Source organism: Aotus nancymaae, unplaced genomic scaffold, assembly GCF_030222135.1.
Source record: "Aotus nancymaae isolate 86718 unplaced genomic scaffold, 86718_ANA_hifiasm-v0.15.2.pri h1tg000004l, whole genome shotgun sequence".
Lineage (NCBI taxonomy): Eukaryota > Metazoa > Chordata > Mammalia > Primates > Aotidae > Aotus > Aotus nancymaae.
The window spans coordinates 19,223,587-19,244,474 of NW_026988415.1; the positions used below are offsets into that span (position 1 = coordinate 19,223,587).

Consider the following 20,888-nt stretch of genomic DNA (forward strand, 5'->3'; position numbering starts at 1 on the left):
ATGGGCAAGGCTGCTACAGGAGCTCAAATAGAGGTGGAAGAAGTGTGACGGAAAGGTGAGAGAGGGTCTGATAGCTACCTGCTGCCCAGGTGAGAATGAGCATAAACAAAGGGTTAAGCACCACATGAAGGGCATGGGGGTCCTTGGAGGTGTGGGACCCACAGAACAATCAGACGGGCTCCTGGAGGCTACCTGACCAGAACTTCGGGTACTTTATAAGCAGGATGGCTACGAAGGGGCTCAGAGAGGAGAGGAAGGCAATGAAGCTGCCTGCTGGCACAGGATGCCTTCGCCAGCAAGACCAGGAAATGGCAGTATTCAGGACCCAGCTCAAGCCAGCAGTGGAATATCTATAATAAGGACTGGAAGCTCACTGCCCTAACAAAAATGATGCTGCCACTTAATTCAACCCTGATATGGAATTATTTCAGTTGCCCAAAGTAACAATATTCTTTGTGGGTCACTGTGACACTGTAAAATATTTTGTTCCTAGCAGATGGTAGAAACTTTGTGAATGTTTGCTGAAAAAAAAAAAGGCCTGAGCCACTGTCTCTGCCTCAGAGTTTCAGACTCGCACTATTGAATCATCCTGCTACCAGTCCATAGGTTTCCCAAGACTATTATATTAGGTTGGTGCAAAAGTAATTGCAGTTTCTGCCATTGAAAGTAATGACAAAAACTGCAATAATTTTTGCACCAACCTAATAGAATATTCTTGGCCATCGTGGTGGCTCACACCTGCAATCCCAGCACTTTGGAAGGCTGAGGCAGAGGATCTCTTGAGTCTAGGAGCTCCAGACCAGCCCGGGCAACAGAGAGGAGATGATGTCTCTATAAAAAGTAAAAAACCAATTTTTTGAAATAAAGTGTTATTCTGTTGCCCAGGCTGGAGTGCAATGTTGTGATTATAAGTCACTGCAAGCCTTGATCTCCCGGGCTCAATCGATCCTCCCACCTCAGTCTCCAGAGAAGCTAGGACCACAGATGTGGCTATCACACCCAGCTAACTTTTGTATTTTTTGTAGAGGTGGAGTTTTGCCATGTTGTCCAGGCTAGTCTCAAACTCCTGGGCCTAAGAGATCTACCAGCCTCGGCCCCCCAAAGTGGTGGGATTATAGGTGTGAGCCACTGTGCCTGGATCAAAACATTTTTTTTAAAATCAGCTGGGCCTGGTGGTACAGGCCTGTGGTCCTAGCTACTCGGGAGGCTGAAGTGGGAAGATCACTTGAGCCTGGGAGGTCGAAGCTGCAGTGAGCCGTGTTCGCACCACTGTACTCCAGCCTGGGCAATAGAGCAAGACTCCATCTCAAAAACAAAAATAAAATAAAAAGAGTATTTTCTGCCAGGCACAGTGGCTCATGCCTATAATCCTAGCACTTTGAGAAGCCAAGACAGGAGTAATGCTTGAGCTCAGGCATTTGAGAGCAGCCTGGGAAACATAGGGAGATCTTGTCTCTACTAAAAATAAAAATAAAAATAAAAATAAATTGTCCGGGCGTGGTGGCCTGTCCCAGCTACTCGGGAGGCTGAGGCAACAGAGCCAGACCCTGTCTCAAAAATAAATAAATAGGCCAGGCACAGTGGCTCACACTTGTAATCCCAGCACTTTGGGAGGCCAAGGTGGATGGATCACTTGAGGTCAGGAGTTTGAGACCAGCCTGACCAACATGGCAAAACCCTGTCTCTACTAGAAAAAAACACAAAAATCAGCCGGGTATAGTGGTGGATGCCTGTAATCCCAGCTACTCAGAAGGCTGAGGCAGGAGAATCACTTGAACCCAGGAGGCAGACGTTGAAGTGAGCTGAGATTGCACCATTGCACTCCAGCCTGGGCAACAAGAGCAAAACTCTGTCTCAATAAATAAATAAATAAATAAATAAAATACAAAAATTAGCTGGGTGTGGTGGCTCACACCTGTAGTTCCAGCTACTCGGGAGGCTGAGGCAGAAGAATCGCTTGAACCCAGGAGGCAGAGGCTGTAGTGAGCCGAGATTACGCCACTGCACTCTAGCCTGGGCAACAGAGTAAGACTTGGTTTCAAAATAAATAAATAAATAAAATAAAAATAAAATAAACACAGCAGCCCTTTTCAAAAAGTAATGGTTTTTTAAAATGTCACCCATGGCCCAAAATGTCCCCTAAAGTTTCAACTGGATGTACACGCCTCAGTTCCTGTCCTGAAATATTGAGTGGTGTTACAGCATAGCAGTTAAAGAAGTCGCCACTTCCACCTCAAAGGTGGATGCAGTGATGAGTCAAGCTCTTTCTTCCTAGCACGTTGTAAATGCTAAATGTGTACTAATACAACAGGAATATGGAGAAAGAGGACAGAGAATCAAGATATAAGGGAACCAGTCAGGAGTTGTTGATAGTTTTCATGCTGCCTCCATGTTTACTATAACATAATAGAATACAATTGAAAAAGAAAAATTAGATAATAATGATATAATAATAGGTCCCATTTATTGGCACCTACTATGGGCCTGGCATCATTTTGTGTAATCCTCACAGCCCTGTGAAATTGGTATTATCATCTCCATTGTATAGATGAGAAAACTGAGGCTCAAGAAAGTTAAATGAGTCGGGCGTGGTGGCTCACGCCTGTAATCCCTGCACTTTGGGAGACTGAGGCGGGAGGATCACCTGAGGTCAGGAGTTGGAGACCAGCCTGGCCAACATGACAAAACCCCATCTCTATTAAAAATACAAAAATTAGCCAGGCATGGGGATGGGTGCTTGTAATTCCAGCTACTTGGGAGGCTAAACCATGAGAACTGCTTGAATCCAGGAGGCGAAGGTTGCAGTGAGCTGAGATCGTGCCACTATACTCCAGCCTGGCCAACAGAGTGAGATTCTGTCTCAAAAAAAAGAAAGTTAAGTGAAGGCCTGGCACAGTGGCTTGCGCCTGTAATCCCAACACTTTGGGAGGCTGAGGTGGGTGGATCACTTCAGGTTAGGAGTTCGAGACCAGCCTGGCCAACATGGTGAAGCCCATCCCTATTAGAGATGCAAAAATTATCGGGGTATGGTGGTGGGTGCCTGTAATTCCAGCTACTCAGGAGGCTGAGATGGGAGAATAGCTTGAATCCAGGAGGTGGTGGTTGCAGTGAGCTGAGATTGCGCCACTACACTCTAGCCTGGGTGACAGAGTTAGACTCCATCTCGGGGGGAAAAAAAAAGTTAAGTGACTTGCCTCCTACCACACAGCTAGGAAGTAGAAGAGCAAGTGCTCTAACCTGAGGTTGTCTGTCTCCAAAGGCCCCCCAGGTAATTCTGACGAGCTCAAGTTTGAGAAGCAGTGTATTACACTAACTGGGGTGTGGTACCACCAGGTTAAACTGAGTAAAGCCTCGTCATCAGAAGATAATTATCTCATGGATTCAAGTATTGAGTGCATCAACTTGCCTCTGTGATCATAGTCACATATGGTGTACTTCTCCACAAAAATTGGAAAAAACAAAAATCTGCTTGTTCTCCTTGTCCCTGGACATCAGCATTGTAACAAAACTCAACTGTACCCTTAAATGGCACTAACACTATGATTTCTAGGCATACCTTAGTAATGAGGTAACCAAATTTTGTTTCTTAGCAGACCAACGGTAAAGAAGCCCAAAACACAAAGCTTTCCCCGCTCCTTGGTACTCTGGATTCCTCACGGACCTTCAGTTTAAAGTTTTATTAAAATCCAAATGAAGAGTATCCTGCCTCACATACTGTGATGAGTAAATCTGAAAATTACCACATTTTACAAATAATATATCAGTTCTATTCAAATTCATCAAAATCCACTGACCAGGGAAAATATGACTTTGACATGCAGCCTGAAGTTACTTTTTTAAAAAAAAAAAATCCTTTTTTATGCTTTATGGCAAAAGGGTGGCTTCTGCTTAGAATAAAAAAGAAAGAAACTAGAACAGCGTATTTGAATTGTGGGGATAGAAACACAGAGTTAAATTGTACTCTTGACCAGAATGAAACTTCAGTTCACCAAAGAAAGTTCTCATCATAAAAGATTGCTTTTAAGTTATGAACAGTGGGAAAGGGAATGATTTAATTTAGAAAGGGAACCGTTTCTATATTATTTTAAGGATAATCATTCAAAAATGGGCATTATTAAAGCCTAGTTCATATGTGAAATTATATCAAATACTGTACTAGTATCCTAGTGGCTGAAAAGTAGATATTACCTCCCTCTTTGGCCATCCTGACACTAAACGTTCTGGCAAGCATGGACTCACACCTAATCCAAACTCCGGCTTTAAGAAACTTCCCTTCTCTTTGAAAACTCGAAGGCTGAGGGTCTTCCTTCTGGGTTATGTAATCATCAGTGGCTTCTCCCTTTTCCTAGTTGTGTCACTTTCCCCAGCTCCCTCTCCGTTCCACTCCAGTGTTCACTTTCCCACCCAAACTTGACCTCGAGTTTCTTCGCTCTGATTCTGATGCTGATTGGCCCTGAAGAACAGCTCTCTACTCTCTTTGACTGTTCTATTTCATCCCAAGCTTAGATCAGTCCAGAATCAATGAATTACTCCATTTGGCCTGCAGTCCAAGCCCTGATTAGAGCCTCTCTTCCATGCCCCTAACCCCGCCCTCCAATTCTGGCCCACAGGCTCTCAAGCCACTCACTGTTCTTTATCCAGTTTCACCCTGAAATTTCCATCACTCACGTCCGATACCTAGGATCCTTCCCACCTGCAGACTGGAAACACTGGTGTATTCCCACTTTTTCCTTCGTTCAAGGCCACTCTATTTAGGACAGTGAATCCCTCCCCCTATTCAGTATCCTTACTTTAGTCTAGATTTTCTAATTAATGTTTAGATGTGTAAGGCCTGGATCCAGCTAACCTCTGCTTCCCGGGCCCTCCCAGGGAAGTGGCTATCAAAGGCAAGTTTTTCCATTCCCTAACACCAGCTCTAAAAGACATCTGAGTAAACGTCTTCCTCCTTTGGCTCTTAAATCCTCTCTTTTTGTCTCACATTCTGCCTTTTAAACCTGTATATAATCTCTAAGTTTCCTATTTCCTTATGGATAAATATGCTTGTATTTCTCTCTAAATGCCAGTTTCTCCCCAACCCTACTTTTACCCCAGATCTTCCTTCTCTCTACCCCAACATTAGTGATTCCAGCATGAAAACTGTAAAGAGCTTTAAGAGTTCTTCAAACTTTGCTGTGGAAAACATTGTCCTGGAGATTTCAAGATCTGACTTTTTCCTTAGTTGGCCCTTGGGACCAGGAATGATCACCTTTCTTTTCCTTCTTTTCCTTTCATTGCTCAACCAACCCTCTTCCTGACTTCTCTTTCTTGCCTTCCTGCCTTCTAGTGTCCAAGTCCTTTTTTTCTCATAATTTTGTTTCTGTCAAAGAAGCCCCTCCCTACAACCCATAATCCAGACTAAAATTGTCTTTCTTTTTTTTTTTTTAGATGGAGTCTCGCTCTATTGCCCAGGCTGGAGTACAGTGGCGCGATCTTGGCTCACTGCAATCTCCACCTGCCGGGTTCAAGCCATTCTTGTGCCTCCACCTTCCAAGTACCTGGGATTACAGGCACACCCCCACCACACCAGGCTAATGTTTGTGTTTTTAATAGAAATGGGGTTTCGCCATGTTGGCCAGGTTGATCTTGAACTCTTGACCTCAAGCGATCTGCCTGCCTCGGCCTCCCAAACTGCTGGAATTACAGGCATAAGCCACTGCACCTGGCCCATTTTTTTCTATTTCATGAGCTGCATCATAAACAAAGCAGAGCCCTCTGGAGGAACCCCCTTTTCTTCCCAAGAATGTCTATGTCATTGAGAAAGAGATCCTCCCTCTTTCTCTACCCTTTTCTGGCAAATCAAAATAGCCAGACCCACATAAGTGTTCCTGGTGCAGCCATCATGTCTTATGGAACTCCCTCCACTCTGCCCGATGCAGACTCCAGCAGCAGAGCTTGCCAGGGCCTTAGCTTTTCTTTGCCCTACGCCAACAATTTGATTTGCTGTCCCTTCCTTATTGGCCTATCCTTAAAAAAAAAAAAAAAAAATAGTCCCCCTGAACTCAGATATGAGTGTCCCCTCTCCTTCCTCCATCAATGACTTACAGCCAGGACAAAAAGAAACCGGGCCGGGTGGATCACCTGAGGTCAGGAGTTCAAGACCACCTGGCCAACATTGGGAAACTCCGTCTCTACTAAAAATACAAAAAATTAGCCAGGTGGGTTAGCGGGGAGCTGTAGTCCCAGCTACTCTGGAGGGTAAAGCAGGAGAATCGCTTGAACCCAGGAGGCGGAGGTTGCAGTGAGCTGAGACTGTGCCACTGCACTCCAGTCCAGGCAACAGAGTGAGGCTCCATCTCAAAAAAAAAGAAACGAAACCTGCCCTTGCTGCAAAGCTGGTAGCAGGATCAGCCCTCTTAAGGTCAATTTAGTCAGGGTCTGTGCCCCAAGGCCTGTGCGTTTCATCCCTCACATCTGCCCCAAGGGCAATTGCCTAAGTTGCCCTGTCAAAAGATGTCCGCCTAACAACATCCTCATGACTTAGTCAAGATGGCCACGTCCCTAAACTCCACTATCAACCTTCAGATACTCTTGACTCACCAAGACCCTTGCTCCTCCCAGCTCCCTCAGTCTTTACTACTAACTTTTCACCTCCCTTCAAATTGCACAGGCTCCTCCCCAGCCTTTTGCTTCTATTTGGAGCCCCGGGATGATTCTTAAAATTAGGTTATCCCATTTAATCCCCAATGGAATCCCCCAAATTTCTTTCCTACATACTGTCATCTTTAGTACCACTGGTGAGATCACCACCCAATTAAAGTGCCCTAAACTCTGCAACAAACATCCTCCACTGTGCCAACTACCATCTCCCCCATAATAAAGCTTCCTCAATTCCAACGTTCAAGGACAAGACATATTAAGAGTAAAGTAGATGACCTTTAAAGTCCCTTCCAACCTTGAAATTTTACTATCAACCTAATCCACACCCAACCCCAAATGCATCCACATTTATTTTTCCATGTAACTCAACGGCGTGCTTTTGATAAAGAGCCTTCTAAGTTCAAAGAAGCACAGGGTTAACCACTGTAACGCTAACCTACAACTCATCTCCAGAAGTCTCACTGAAGATTTTTGCAATTGTACTCCACCTCTGTACCACAGGGACGACCTCCAAACTGCCTTAAGAGTAGCCAAGCTATGGCACAAAGTTACCGGGCCCCCTTCCCACACTCGTGTAAAGAGTCTCTAAACCATAGGCTAGGTGCTTGCTTGCCAAAGGATGCCTGTCCTTACCGTCTACTCAGCAGACACCAAGAATGAGGATCACCCCATCGACAGTTTCCATCAGCCAACACTGAAAATTTCAAAACAATAAAACAAAAACATAGTGCTAGTGCTTCCACTCAGGGAGGGAGGAGGTGCAAGCGGAATAGAAGGGCACCCCCACGGGCCTGTGCTGTTGGCCTCCCGCGTTTGCAGTGTTTCCCTCCCACCTTGCTCCTCGACCACGTCTTTCCCTACAACGGGCTCCTGCACCTCCATAACGCGAAATCCCCAGCCGAGGTGCGGCCAGCTCCTCCCAGCCTTGCCCCGGACGTCCCTCTGGCCCAGCCTTCCTCTCGGCGGGACCCCGGCGAAGAGGGCCCCCTCCACCGTCCAGTTCACCTCCCTATCCTTTCCCCGGCCTCTTAGCTCCTGTGCAGGGCTCTGTCCCGAAGCCGAGCCTCGAGGAGCCAAGCCCACGAGGCCCGTCGTGGGACCCACACCCCCCTTCCTTCTCCCAGCACCTCGTCCTCCATGCACCCGGCCCCCGGGGCTCCTCGTCGTCGTCGTCCCGGCTCGTACCGCCCCCCGTCGGGGGCTCCACCCCCCGCCTGCCCCCGCCCCCAGGACGGCCCCCTCCCCACCGCGCGCCGCCTGCGCCCTCTGCCCCGGCACGGGACTCTCTTTGGCCTCCGTTCCCCGCCCAGAAGCGGCGGCGGCGGCGGCGGCAACGGCTGCGGCGGCCCCAGCAGGAGCAGCGGCGGCGGCGGCGGCAGCGGCGGCGGTAGCAGCGCCGCCCCGGCCCCGCCCCGCCGCCCGCCGGAGCCCCACGCCCCGCCCGCCCGCCCCGCCGCCGGACTGCTCCCCCCGAAGCCCACCACTAAGCCCTCCCACTCCCCGGCCGCGATCCGCTCGAATCCAGCTCCGCTGGGCCTGCTGTCCGTTCCTCACGCCCCTTAGGACCCGGGGTGGGGGAGCCCTGGGGTTCGCGGCCATCCCTCTCCCTCCTTCTACAAGGGCCGGGGGATTGCCCCTGATCCCGAAACCCGGCCCAGTAACCGGAGCCTCCCTCCTTCCAGCCCTCGGCTTCGCTCGCCGACCCCTTGCCTCCAGGCCTGGCGCGAAGCGGGTGGAGGGCTTGCACGCCGGATCTCCCCCATGGCTTGCTGGGGCTAGTGTGAATTGCCCCCATCTCATCTTCCTTCAATTTAAGCCCCCTCCCCGCCGCGCCCGGCCCGGCGGCCCCCGCCCCTAGAGCGAGGGCAGCGGAGCCAGGGCGCTCCGAAGTCATCCCCCGCCTTTTTTCCAGGGACTCGGATAATTGCCCCTGCCCCCATCACAGCACTCCCACTCCCGAACCCAGGCCCCGCCGCCACCTAGGGGTACCCCTTACCCTACGGTTCCCGCACCCTAGCGCCAGGAAGAAAGCAGCCCTGAAGAGCACCCGTCTCACCTCCCCTCTGAGGTTGGAGGGTATTTTCTCCTGGTCTCTTCAAGACTTCATCACGGACACCCCCCCCCCAAAAAAAACAAGCCTTTTCTCGCCCTGCCCTGCTAGCCAGCCTCCCTTCGGGAAGATCGTCGGATCCTTGGATCCGGGGTTGGGGTCAGGTAGTTAAAAAGACCATAGCCTCCACCTCCCTTTCCGAGGAGTGGGGTAATTCCTATGGTTTCCCCCCAGGATCAACCGACCCCCGTTTCCATGGAGACCCCCGCCCAGCCGGGAAGAAGACTCTCTCGGATCGTGGCGAACAAGACTCACCTGGCTAAGAGAGAAGGGGGTCGAGGAGGGGGTAGGGCAAGGCAGGGGATGGGGTACTAAGGTGGGAAGTGGAGGGGAGCTGTCCCGAAGGGAGGGGCGAAGACAGAGCAAGCTCCAGGGAGCGCTACGTCCGGGGACACGAAGAGGACGGCGCCCCCGGGGGGCAAGCCGAGCGGCCGCAGGGAGAAGAAGGGACAGGGTTGGAGAAAGGCTTAAGATAGAAAGAAGCGGGTGGGGGGATACGAAAAAGCCGGGGAGTCAAAAGGGGTGGAGGGGTTGGGGGAGAGAGAAAAAAGACGCACCTGTTCCCGGGTCGGCTCCGCGGGGAGGCTCAGGCCGCCACCCGGGCTCCCTCTTACTCCCTCTTAACCGCCACCCGCCTAATACTGCCCAGATCTGATGCCCCCTCCGCCCCTTATCACCACCGACCTCCTTCTCCTCTCTCTCGGCGGCGGCGGCGGTCGGACTCTAGGAACTGAGAGGAAGAAGGGAGGGCTCAGCAAAGCGGAGGAGAGACAGAGCCACACACTGGCAGCAGCCGCGGCGAGCGAAAGAGTGAGGGGGAGAGCGGTGTGTGTGTGTGTCTGTGTGCGAGCGAAGCCTGGTGGAGTGGGTGCCGGTCGCAGGGCTCGACGGGAAGTGGAGTCCGGCTGGGTCCGCAGGCGGCGCCAACCCCCGCGCCATCGGACTACAACTCCCAGAATGCCGCCTACGCGGGTTGGGGGGAACCGGGAGGAGGAGGCGAAGGGAGGGAGCCAGCAAGAGAGGGAGGGACGAAAGCAGGGAGCAAGCGGCGGCAAAGGGGGCAGAGCCAAGCAGCCCCGGTGACACTGGGAGGGGAGGAGAGGAGGAGGGGATCGCTCAGAAGACCGAGCGGATTCCGGAGAGGGAGGCAGCAGTGGCTGCAGCAAGCCGGGCAAAAAGCTAGACTCCCGGGAGAGGCGGAGGCGCTCAATCTGCGGGGCTGCAGGAGCCCCACGCCCCCCCCCACCTCGACGTCTCTCAAAATGGGAGGTTGAGGAAGGGAGAGTGTCAGTGAGTCGGGGCCAAGGGGTTCTCTCTCTTTCTTCCAAGGCTCTCCACCTTATGCCCCGACCTGACTTTCTCAGGCCACTGGTGCCGATCCAGTGTGCAAATCTGGAGACCCCAGATCTCCTCTGCCCGGCAGCACAGAACAGACGCATTCAGTCCCCTTCTCCCAGGGGCCTGAGGGAGGCTCCCCTTGCAGGCAGGGCGTGACTCCCCCTTCTTCCCGCCCCCCCTACCGTCGTCGCCACCCCCCATCTCCCTCCCCGGAACCCCTCCCCTGAAGCCGGGGCTCGCCTCTCTCTCTCCCCGCCAAGACACGGAGTCCCTCTGGGGACGACTACCCAGCCCCCTCCCTTATACTGGGCCCCTACCCACCAGTATCCCCTTCTTAGTGTTGCCCCCTCACCGAAGTAATGGTGGGGGCGACCTGAGTTGGACTGGTGTCTACTTTCTCTCCGAGGCTAGCCGTCCTTCGCCAAGCCGACCCTGTGTAGAAATAGAGAAGCACATTAATACTCCCGTCCCCCCTCCCCCCCGGGTTTGGATACCCGTGGAAGTGGCTCACAAGAAAGAGGGGTTGGTAGTGGAAGTGAGCTGGGGGTGAATCCCAATCTTCAAACCTCATCCCTGCCGTGGAAATCCAGGTATTCGTCCTTTTGCTTAAAAGCCATTAAATCGCTTGGGGGGGGAGGTAAATTAAGCCCCAATGTCCACGCGACTTGAAGCGACGCTACCTTGTAGGAATAAGATACGAACCAGGTTGCCGCCGCGAGAAGTAAAGTATACCCCCCGTCGCCGTCCACCCCGAAAAATACATACCGCTAGGAAAGTCAGATGGCTGAAGAAGGGGGAAGACGATAGGAGTGCTGGAGAGTAAACAGATTGTGGCGGGGAGGGTCCGCGGCCCCCCCACGAAAACAGAATCCAGATGCTAAGAGGTGGGTGGGGGGTGCGGCAAATCGTAGACGGTGTCTTTCCTTGCTTTTCCCGGAATCACTGCCCGATCACCGTCTAACACTCGGAGTTGCTTACCACTCAGTCCCCTAGCCCCATTTGTGCGCGTGAGGCGGCCGGAGCCCGGGAAGCCCGGGCACAAACTCCGCGGAAGCTGGCCTTCGCTGCCGCCGCGCTGCCGCGGGCCTCCCTCCCTCCGCTCGCGGCCCCGCCGATCTACCTTCGCCCCCGGCCGAGCCAGACCCCGCTCACAACTCCACGCCCCTACTCCACCCCCCGCTCTCCCTCCCCTCGCCCTCTCCCTGCGGGTCCGGCCCAGCCCCTAGCGCCGCCCCGCCCTACCGCTCGGTCCAGAGCCCAGCAAGTGCCCCGAACTCGCCCCCCGCCCCCACGCCCAGGCCAGTCCGGCCAGGCCTGGTTTCCCCCTCCCGCCGCGCCCCGCCCCCGAATCCACGTCCTACTTCGCCACCCAACTCGGCCCGGTCCCGGTTCGGCCCGCGCCCACGCCACCGGAGTCCCCGATTCGGTCCGGTGTACGGCCACCTACCCCGCCCTTGCCTGGGTGCCGGCCTGGCCCGCTGCCTGCGCCCGCCGAGCCGGCCCAAGCGCGCGGTCCGGGTCCAGGTCCAGGTGCCGGCCTCGGTCCCGGCAGTGTTGCCGCGACTCGCCACGAGGGCTTGTTCCACGCAAGATCGGAACCCACGCAGGGTGGGGGCCGCGGGAAGCAAGTTTCTTTATCCTCCCCCCGCCCCTGCCGCAGGGCCGCACCATTCCCCCACCACCCCCGCCTCACGGCTCCCCCTTTACCTGGGCAGAGCCCCCTGCCACTGTTGCAACTTTGCTCTTCTCCACGCCGCCGGGGAAGCGGGCGAAGCAGGAGGAGGGAGGTGGCGGGGGGGGGGGTGCTGGGATCAGGCCGCTGGGCTCCGGGAGGACACGTGGGGGAGGAGGGGAAGAAGGAGGAGGAAGGGGGGGCGGGCCTGCAGTTCTCGGGGCTCCCCCTGCCAGCCCCGGGGAAGCCGGAACCTCGCCAGGCAGCCGCAGACCCCGCACTGGCCACGGGGGAAGAACGGAGTCACCTTCCTTGGCCAGCCCCCGGCTCCAGGAAGGGGGGTCGAACAACGCGCCGTTCGAGTCGGAGAGCGAGCGTTTTCGCTCGTGCTGTGTGACTCTCTTCCCCCTGTTTAGCCTCAGTGTATGTTGGGGGGGCGCGAAGGGTCTTGCGTGCAGTGGCCGGACGCCCCGCCCCTCCCCCGGCCCCCTACTTCCCCACCCTGGGCGACCTCAGTGCGTGGTTCTGGCGCTCAGGCTCCGAGGCCGCCCGCGGGAGCAGCCCCAGCCCCGGCGCCGAAGTGGGACAGGTGCTGGGGAAAGGAAAATGCCGGGGCTCGCCGCCTCGCCTCTCGTCTCCCGGGCGGCCCACCCTTGGTGGCAACCTCCCCAGCTGCAAACCCCTTGGGCCACCCTCAGTAGGCAGCCCCCACCTGGGCGTGGAGGCATGTGGGGATGGAGGGAGTGAGAGACCCAAGGGAGGAAGAAGGAGGAAGGGGATGAAAGGTCTGTGTAAAGTGGGAAGCCTGCACGATTCGGAGCCAAAAGCCCAGCTCTAGAGGACTCGGCTTCTGCCAGCTTTCCTTAGGATCCTCAGTCACCCATCCGAGCCCCCTTGACCTTTACCCTTTACCCTAACTACTCCCTGCCTGGCCAAAGGAATAAACCCTCGTGTATGTTTACATCCCAGGCCATCCCTGGGACTGAAGGGCTGAGAAGCTTGCGGTCCACAGTCGAACTCTGATGACTTTACATTGACTCCGAAGAGAGCAGCTAGCAGCTTGCGAAGGAGCTGAAGCTGCCGGCCGATTTGCTTTCAGTCTTAGGGTGTTTCTTAGCAGCTCTAGCCCTGAGCCCGTGATAGGGACTTCAAAGGCATTGCCTCAGCCTAGAGGGTATTAGGGGAGGTGCCCAGCAGTTCCTGGAGGATTCAGTGCTTTGTAAACGGAATTTGAAATGAATAGCAGGAATTTGAAAAAAGTCTTTATGTGCAGATATATTGATATTATTTATTATATATTTGTCCATGCTGAGGAAGTCAGAGGGGTCATCTGGACTAGAAGGAAGCCCTGCTGGATTAATGTCTTCCTCCTCCTCTTCCCCACCCCACCTCCCTTCTCCTAGGCCCAGAGGTTCCATCTCTCAGCTGCGATGTGTCTTCTCTCCTTTAGAAGTACTTTGGAGATGGCAGTTGAGACTTGCCTGGTATGTCTCCCTCACCTGGCGTGAGGGATGTGGGGGAGCATTGGAGCAAGTTGTCTAAGGCTGCAGTGGCTTTGCTGTGGCCTGAGGCCTGGTGTTCTAGGACCCCTCTTGCTTGTCCTCACCACCCTCAAAACCTATTGCCAGCAACGTGGACGTGATGTTGGCCATTTTATTTTGCTTTGGGAACCTCTCCTCAAGATGTTCTACTTGGCCACTACTAACCTCTCATGCACCTCATCCCCACTCCCTGCACACCGCACACACACACCCCTACCTTAAAAAATATTTGGCCTAAATTGCATCAAGGGGAAAGTGAAGATCTGGAAATGATGTGTGTAAGCCAATCAATATATGAACTCAAAATCGTCTCCATGGGGCCTGATGATACAGACCCGACCAATTCTGCTTTGATTTAGGAAGAGTTTACTGTCATCGCTGATTTTAATTAACCCAGAAATTACTAACTCTCCACTTCTTGAAAGCCCTTAGGGTGTTAGGGCTACTTTCCTCCTTGGTTTGAGGCTGAAACAGATCCTGAACACCTCCATTCGCACTAGTCTGTGTCTCACCATTTGGCTGCCTCATTTGTCTGGTGAAACTAAGGTTGGGGCAAGATGATTATTTCCTGGCTGAAGCTCTCGCTCCTCTGAGCTCTTTCCTGTTGGGGGCCAGGCTTCCTGCCCTACAGGAGATGATGGGAAACCAAGGAGCAGGGTGGGGAGAGCTGTGGGAAACCCTGTGAAGAATGTAGATATTAATGATTATTTTATTTGAGGTTAAAACCACAACATAACCATAATAATAATACCTACCTTTGTATAGCATCAGAGTGTTTACAAAGTTCTTTCACTTGTGTTATTTCATGTGTTTCTCACTATAACTCTCCATATTGTAATTGAGGAAACTGAGTCTATGAGCATCTATGAGTGGCTTGCTCAAAGTCACATGGCTAGTGAGTTCCTGAGCCCGGACTCAACCCCAGTAGTCCTAACTCTACATCCAGTGTTTTTTTCGGTATGGTATAGCACCTCCATGTCATGCCAAAATAGTTTTTTTCACGCAAACTCCGCCTCCTGGGTTCAAGCAATTCTCCTGCCTCAGCCTCCCGAGTAGCTGGGACTACAGGCGCACCACCATGCCCAGCTAATTTTTGTATTTTTAGTAGAGACGGAGTTTCACCGTGTTGGCCAGGATAGTCTCGATCCCTCAACCCTGTGATCTGCCTGCCTCGGCTTCCCAAAGTGCTGGGATTACAGGCGTGAGCCACCACATCTGGCCTGTTTTTCTTAATTATTTCTCTCATCAGTAACGTCTACTGACCCAGGCCTGGACTCTCAGAGAGGCAGCTTGGTGTAATGGAAAGAGGGTTGTTTGGGAAAGTTCTAAGAACAGGTCCTAGTCCTGCCTTATCCATAGCTAGCAATGGAACCTCAAGCAATCCCTGACATTTGACTGAGTAGTGCCAGCCTGATATGCCAGGTACTGTATTTTGGGTCTTCTCTTTACCTCTTAAATATGGATATCAATGTACCTGCCCTACCTCCCTCATAAAAACATCCCGTGAGCAATGAGGTATTGATGGGAAAGTGTTTTTTTTTTTTTTTTTTAAGATGGGGTTTCACCATGATGGCCAGGCTCGTCTTCAACTCCCGACCTCAGGTGATCCACCCACCTCGGCCTCCCAAAGTGCTAGGATTACAGGCGTGAGCCACCGCGCCCAGCCAGGAAAGTGTTTTATATACCACAAACTACTGGATTCATGCTGGAGCTTTTGGTTTTTTGTTTTGGGTTTTTTTTGTTTTGTTTTGTTTTTTTGAGACAGGGTCTCACTCTGTTGCCCAGGCTGGAGTACAGTGGTGCAATCATGGCTCACTGCAACTTCAAATGCCTGGGCTCAAGCGATCCTCCTACGGCTGGGCGCAGTGGCTCAAGCCTGTAATCCCAGCACTTTGGGAGGCCGAGGCAGGCGGATCACGAGGTCAAGAGATCGAGACCATCCTGGCCAACATGGTGAAACCTTGTCTCTACTACAAATACAAAAATTAGCTGGGCATGGTGGTGCACACCTGTAGTCCCAACTACTCGGGAGGCTGAGGCAGGAGAATTGCTTGAACCTGAGAGGCAGAGGTTGCAGTGAGCTGAGATTGTGCCACTGCACTCCAGCCTGGCACCTGGTTACAGAGTGAGACTCTGTCTCAAAAAAAAAAAAAAAAAAAGTGATCCTCCTGCCTCAGCCTCCCAAGTAGCTGTGACTACAGCATGCACCACCACGCCCAGCTAATTTTTTTTACTTTTAGCAGAGACGAGGTCTTGCTATGTTTCCCAGGCTGGTCTTGAACTGCTGGACTGAAGTGATCCTCCAGCCTCAGGCTCCCAAAGTGTGGGATTACAGGTGTGAGCCACTGCACCTGACCATGCAGGAGTTACTATCAGTGCCAGCATCACCAACCTCCCTAGGTGTAGCACAGAAACCTAAGGGTGGCACAGGTCTGGGCCCTGCCCTCCTGAAACTTACTAGACAACGCAGGACAAGGCAGTGGGCGGTGGGGGGGGGGGGTCCCAGGGTAATTTAGGCCCCAAACCAACCTCTAACTGAATCTGTAGGTAATTAGTTTAATTCTCTGCTTTGTTCTGTAATCAGAGGCCTTGTCTCACTGGTAAAACAGCCCAGCCCTATGACAAAACAAAACAAAACAAAAATCCCAGTGGTTTAGATCTTTAGAGTTATCAGAATGAAGCAAATTTGAAGCTTCTAGTTGTCCCTTTATTTCCTGCACCTCAATCAATTGAAGGTGAACTTAATTTTGGAACTTAGGATCTCAGGATTGTCTAAGTTACCTGCCTTGAAGGGGAACGGGGTAGGTGAGGGGTGGTGGTGGGAGAGAGACAGAAAGAGCTGTGCAAGCTACAGAAAAGAGTGACCATGTGTTACACCTGAGGTCTACAGTGTATCACTTTATGTTAAAGGGCAAGCAGGGTTGGGGAGGAGTCCATGCCCCTATTTGCTTTTGGTAAATTACAAGCCTTTGTTGTAAGCAGGGTCCCTACAGTAGATACATTCCAGCAGCCTACAGAGTACTGGAGACTTAATACTTACTGGCTCCCGGAGAACAAATGGCCCGGTCTCCGCCCTCTTAGAGCCCCAGGTGTGGATAGGGAGACAGCATGTCTGTTAAACTGAACTCTGTAAACAACCAACAACCTTTTTGGATTTTATAGCCAAAGGAGTGAAAATGAGGAAAGGGGCTCAAATCACCCCAGAGGCCTCACCAGGTCAAGCCCTTCAGCTTGCTGACCACTCCCCTCTTCCTTGAGACTCCTAGGCTCTAAACAAAGTTCTTTTAATTTTTTTTTTTAACATTAGAGGCAGGGTTGGGGAGTGGTCTTGCTATGTTGCCCAGGCTGGTCTGGAACTCCTGGGCTCAAGCGATACTCCAGCCTTGGCCTCCCAAGTTGTTGGGATTATAGGCGTGTGAGCCACTGCGCTCAGCCAACAAAGTTCTTAATCAAACATGCAGTGCTAAAGGTGGAAGGGACTCTAAGAAATCTACCCTTCTGCAAAACTGGCTATGGTTGGCCACTGCCAACAAAATCAAGTCCATGAACCTTCACCTAGCCTTCAGGGCCCTCCCTGTTCTAGTTCTAGCCTCCTTTCCTTCCATGTCACTCATAAAATCCGCTTTTCTGATCTGACTAGCCCCCTCGGCATTCCTTGGATAAGACATGCACTTTGTCAGCTCTGCTTCCTCAGCTTTAAAAAAAAAAAAAAAAAAAAAAAAAAACTTTAAAAAATTGTAGAGATGAGTTCTTGAGTTCTTGTTGTGTTGCCCAGGCTGGTCTTGAACTCCTAGCCTCAAGGAATTCTTCCCTCTTCGCCTCCCAAAGTGCTGGGATTACAGGTGTGAGCCACCATACTGGCCTCCCACAGACTTTTTTTTTTTTTTAAGATGGAGTTTTGCTCTTGTCACCCAGACTGGAGTGCAATGGCACAATCTTGGCTCACTGCAACCTCCTTCTCCTGGGTTCAAGCAATTCTCCTGCCTCAGCCTTCCTAGTAGCTGGGATTACAGGCACGCACCACCACGCCCAGCTAATTTTTATACTTTTAGTAGAAACAGGGTTTCACCATGTTGGCCAGGCTGATCTCGAACTCCTGACTTCAGGTGATCCACCCACCTTGGCCCCACAAAGCGCTGGGATTACAGGTGTGAGCCATTGCACCTGGCACCTCCCACAGCTTTTTATATGTCCTTCACAGCTTATTGAAATCTCACTCAACCGTTACACAGCTCTTGAGGCCAGGCATGGCAGCTTGTACCTGTAATCCTAGCACTTTGGGAGGCCAAGGTGGGTGGATTGCTTGAAGTCAGGAGTTCGAGACCAGCCTAGGCAACATGGCAAAACCCCGTCTCTACTTCAAATACAAAAATTAGCCAGGTGTGGTGGTGCATGCCTCTAATTCCAGCTACTTGGGAGGCTGAGGCAGGAAAATCGCTTGAACCTGGGAGGCAGAGGTTGCAATGAGCTGAGATCACACCACTGCACTCTAGCCTGGGCAACAAAGTGAGACTCTGTCTCAAACAACAAACAAACAAACAAAAGACCACTCTCTCATGCCGCTTTCCCTGACGCCCACACCCTCCCTAAGGAAGTTGTCTGCTCCTCTAGGGTACGCCTACAGTTTTTAGCTCGTCCCTTTAGTTAGCACTTCTACACTCTATCTCTCCAACTAGATTGTAAGTTCCTTGGATGAAAGAACTCAGTATTTCTCATCTGTGTATCACCGCCTCCTTCGTCTCCCCACAAGACCTCCCACCTTGGCACAGAGTAGGCACTTGTTTTACAGTGGAGAAACTGAGGCCCAGACTTGACTTCCCTTCTTGCCAAAGACTCATTTTAAAGTCTTGGTCTCTTTTAGTCTTTCTCTTCCCATTCAGTGGTTAAGCACACAGTCTCGGAAGTTAGATAGACATGGTTTGAATACTGGCTCCACCACTTCCTAGCGCTATTGCCTTGCATTCTTTTCTCTGAGCCTCAGTTCCCTCATTTGTGAAATGGGGGCTAAAAAGTACCTCCTGAAAACCTTATAAGGGCCAGGCACAGTGGCTCACGCCTGTAATCCTAACAATTTGGGTGGCCAAGGTGGGCGGATCAGTTGAGGTCAGGAGTTTGAAACCAGCCTGGGCAATATGGTGAAACCCAGTCTCTGTATATTAAAAAGAAGAAGAAGAAGAAGAAGAAGAAGGAGAAGAAGAGGAGGAAGAAGAAAACGTTATAAGGATCAAATGAGTTCTTGTATGCTTAGAACAGTGCCTGGCACCTAGTAGATGCTCCATAGTAGTTAAAAAAAATATAAGGAATTTTTAGAGTTCAGAACTTCAGAGGACCTGCTTCACTTAAGCCTAGGAATAAAACCCACAACCTGAACATAAAGAAAAAGAGATGTATTTTTGGCAAGGAGAGTAGAATAAAATTTAGCAACTTTCAGCATAATTATTACCTCTTGCCCCAAAGAGGCTAAAGGATATTGAGAATAGCAACAATTTCAGTGGCCCGTATTAGTGGGTGCTCACCAAATTCCACTGAATTTGGGGTGCTGCTTTTCTCTTGCTGTGGTAGCGATTCTGTACAGGCATAGGGAGGTTAGCAGGGACTGAGGTGCTTGATCCATTTCATGTACCCTCCACCTGGCCAAATCCTTCGAGCCCCACTTCTGTGAAGCTTTTGGCTAATGCCTTCGCCTCTGAGACATCCTCTTGTCCCTGAATTCTTGGTCCCCGTAGGTAAATACTGCACAGTTTAGCATCTAGTGCTCTTCTGTGCCTGTGCCTTGGTTAGACCACCCCATCTGACAGCAGGCACCTTGTTATAGAACTCAGCATTCCCCATAATGCCTGGCAGCATTTGCGCAGACTGCCCTCCATGAATACTTTGGGATTGACTGACAAGTGGGCATTCACCAGGAGCAGTGGGGGCATGGGTCCCCTCAAGTCCTGCCCAGCATGCCTTCTATTAATCCTCTGTCCCCCTACACCGCACTTTTCAAACCAACCACCCACAGACACCCCAGTGTCTTGTATCTTAGAATTTGTAAATATCTAGATAGCAAGGGCCACATTTTCCCATGTCTTCCACATGGCCCGGCATAGAGCTTCCAGCATTAACAGCAGAGAGTAAGCACATAGTGTCATGAGCTATAGATAACTCAGTAAAGATACCATTCTTATTTCAGTTTTCTGTGTGTGTGTATGTGTGTGTGTCTCTTTGTGTGTGTGTGGGGGGGATATGCGTGCATGCAGGGTGTGTGTTTATGTGTATTTTTGTGTGTCTGTTCTTGGTCATTAAACTGCAAGAGCTCCACGGGAATTGTCCTTTTTGTGAAGAAAGTTAGAAGATAATTTAAAAAACCAAATTAAGGCTGGGCGTGGTGGCTCACGGCAGTAATCCCAGCACTTTGGGAGGTTGAGGTGGGCAGATCACAAGGTCGGAAGATCTAGACCATCCTGGCCAACATGGTGAAACCCCGTCTCTACTAAAATACAAAAAGTTAGCCGGGCGTGGTGGTGTGTCCTTGTAGTCCCAGCTACTAAGGAGGCTGAGGCAGGAGAATTGCTTGAAGCCGGGAGACCGAGGTTGCAGTGAGTGGAGATCACACCACTGCACTCCAGCCTGGGCGACAGAGCAAGACTCTAAGACTCCGTCTCAAAAAAAAAAACCAAAACCAACAAACAAAAAAAAATCAAAACCTGGGATTTGAATTTTTTTTTTTTTTTTACAATCTAGGAAGTGAATATTCTGCCTTTAGTATACATTCAGTCTATATATACTTACCAAATTTTCTCAAACTTTAATATACATCAGAATCACCCAGGACAGCTCCTTTAAAATTCAGATTCCAAGGCACTGCCCCACTTAGGGTTTTATTGAATAGGTTGGGTGGTGCCTCGTACTTTGGATTTCAAACAATCTCTACAGTAAATTCTAGAACCAGTGGGTTCTGGGACTACATCTTGAAGGACATTGAGCGCATTTTCCCCTTTCCATCTTTGCCATAGATCCTCAAACGTTTCACTACCGAGGGTTTTATTATTTCTTTCCCTTCATGGACCCCATTTGACACACAGTTATATGTCACTTAGTATATGCCAGACACTAATCAAAGGATTTAACAAGTATTAGCTTATGTAATAGTCATAACGACTCCATCACGTAGATACTATTTCTTTCCCCTTTTATAGATGAAGAAATTCAGGTACAAAGAGATTCAGTGACTTGCCCAAGCTTGTCCAGTTAGTACATTTTTAATCAATTGAAGTCAAATTTATATAAAATTAACCGTCAGGCGCAGTGGCTCACAGCTGTAATCACAGCACTTTGGGAGGCTGAGGCGGGCAGATCATGAAGTCAGGAGTTCCCAATATGGTGAAACCTCATCTCTACTAAAAATACAAAAATTAGCCAGGCATGGTGGCATGTCCTGAGTGCCTCAGGCTACTCGGGAGCCTGAGGCAGGAGAATCGCTTGAACTTGGGAGGCGGAGGTTGGAGTGAGCTCAGATTGTACCACTGCACTCCAGCCTGGGCGACAGAGTGAGACTGTTTAAAAAAAAAAAATGAGGGGGGGGGCGGTGGGCAGGCGCAGTAGCTCA

The 20,888-nt window shown here is 51.2% G+C and overlaps 1 protein-coding gene across 6 annotated transcripts in view; it reads right to left on the minus strand.

Moving 5' to 3' along the window:
• Positions 1–11,854, minus strand: part of BCORL1 (BCL6 corepressor like 1) — a 76,872-nt gene extending 65,018 nt beyond the window's left edge. The window contains exons 1-2 of one of the 6 annotated variants that reach the window (XM_012458731.2): positions 11,792–11,854; positions 10,437–10,516 (exon numbers count right to left, since the gene is read on the minus strand). The gene's annotated coding sequence lies outside the window, so the exon portion shown is untranslated. Of the gene's footprint in view, positions 1–7,269; positions 7,301–9,430; positions 9,562–10,436; positions 10,517–10,650; positions 10,806–10,849; positions 11,203–11,791 lie in introns of those variants that run through there. The other 5 variants (XM_012458730.2, XM_012458739.2, XM_012458732.2 and 2 more) reach the window with 5 other exon arrangements.
• Positions 11,855–20,888: the final 9,034 nt, after the last annotated feature.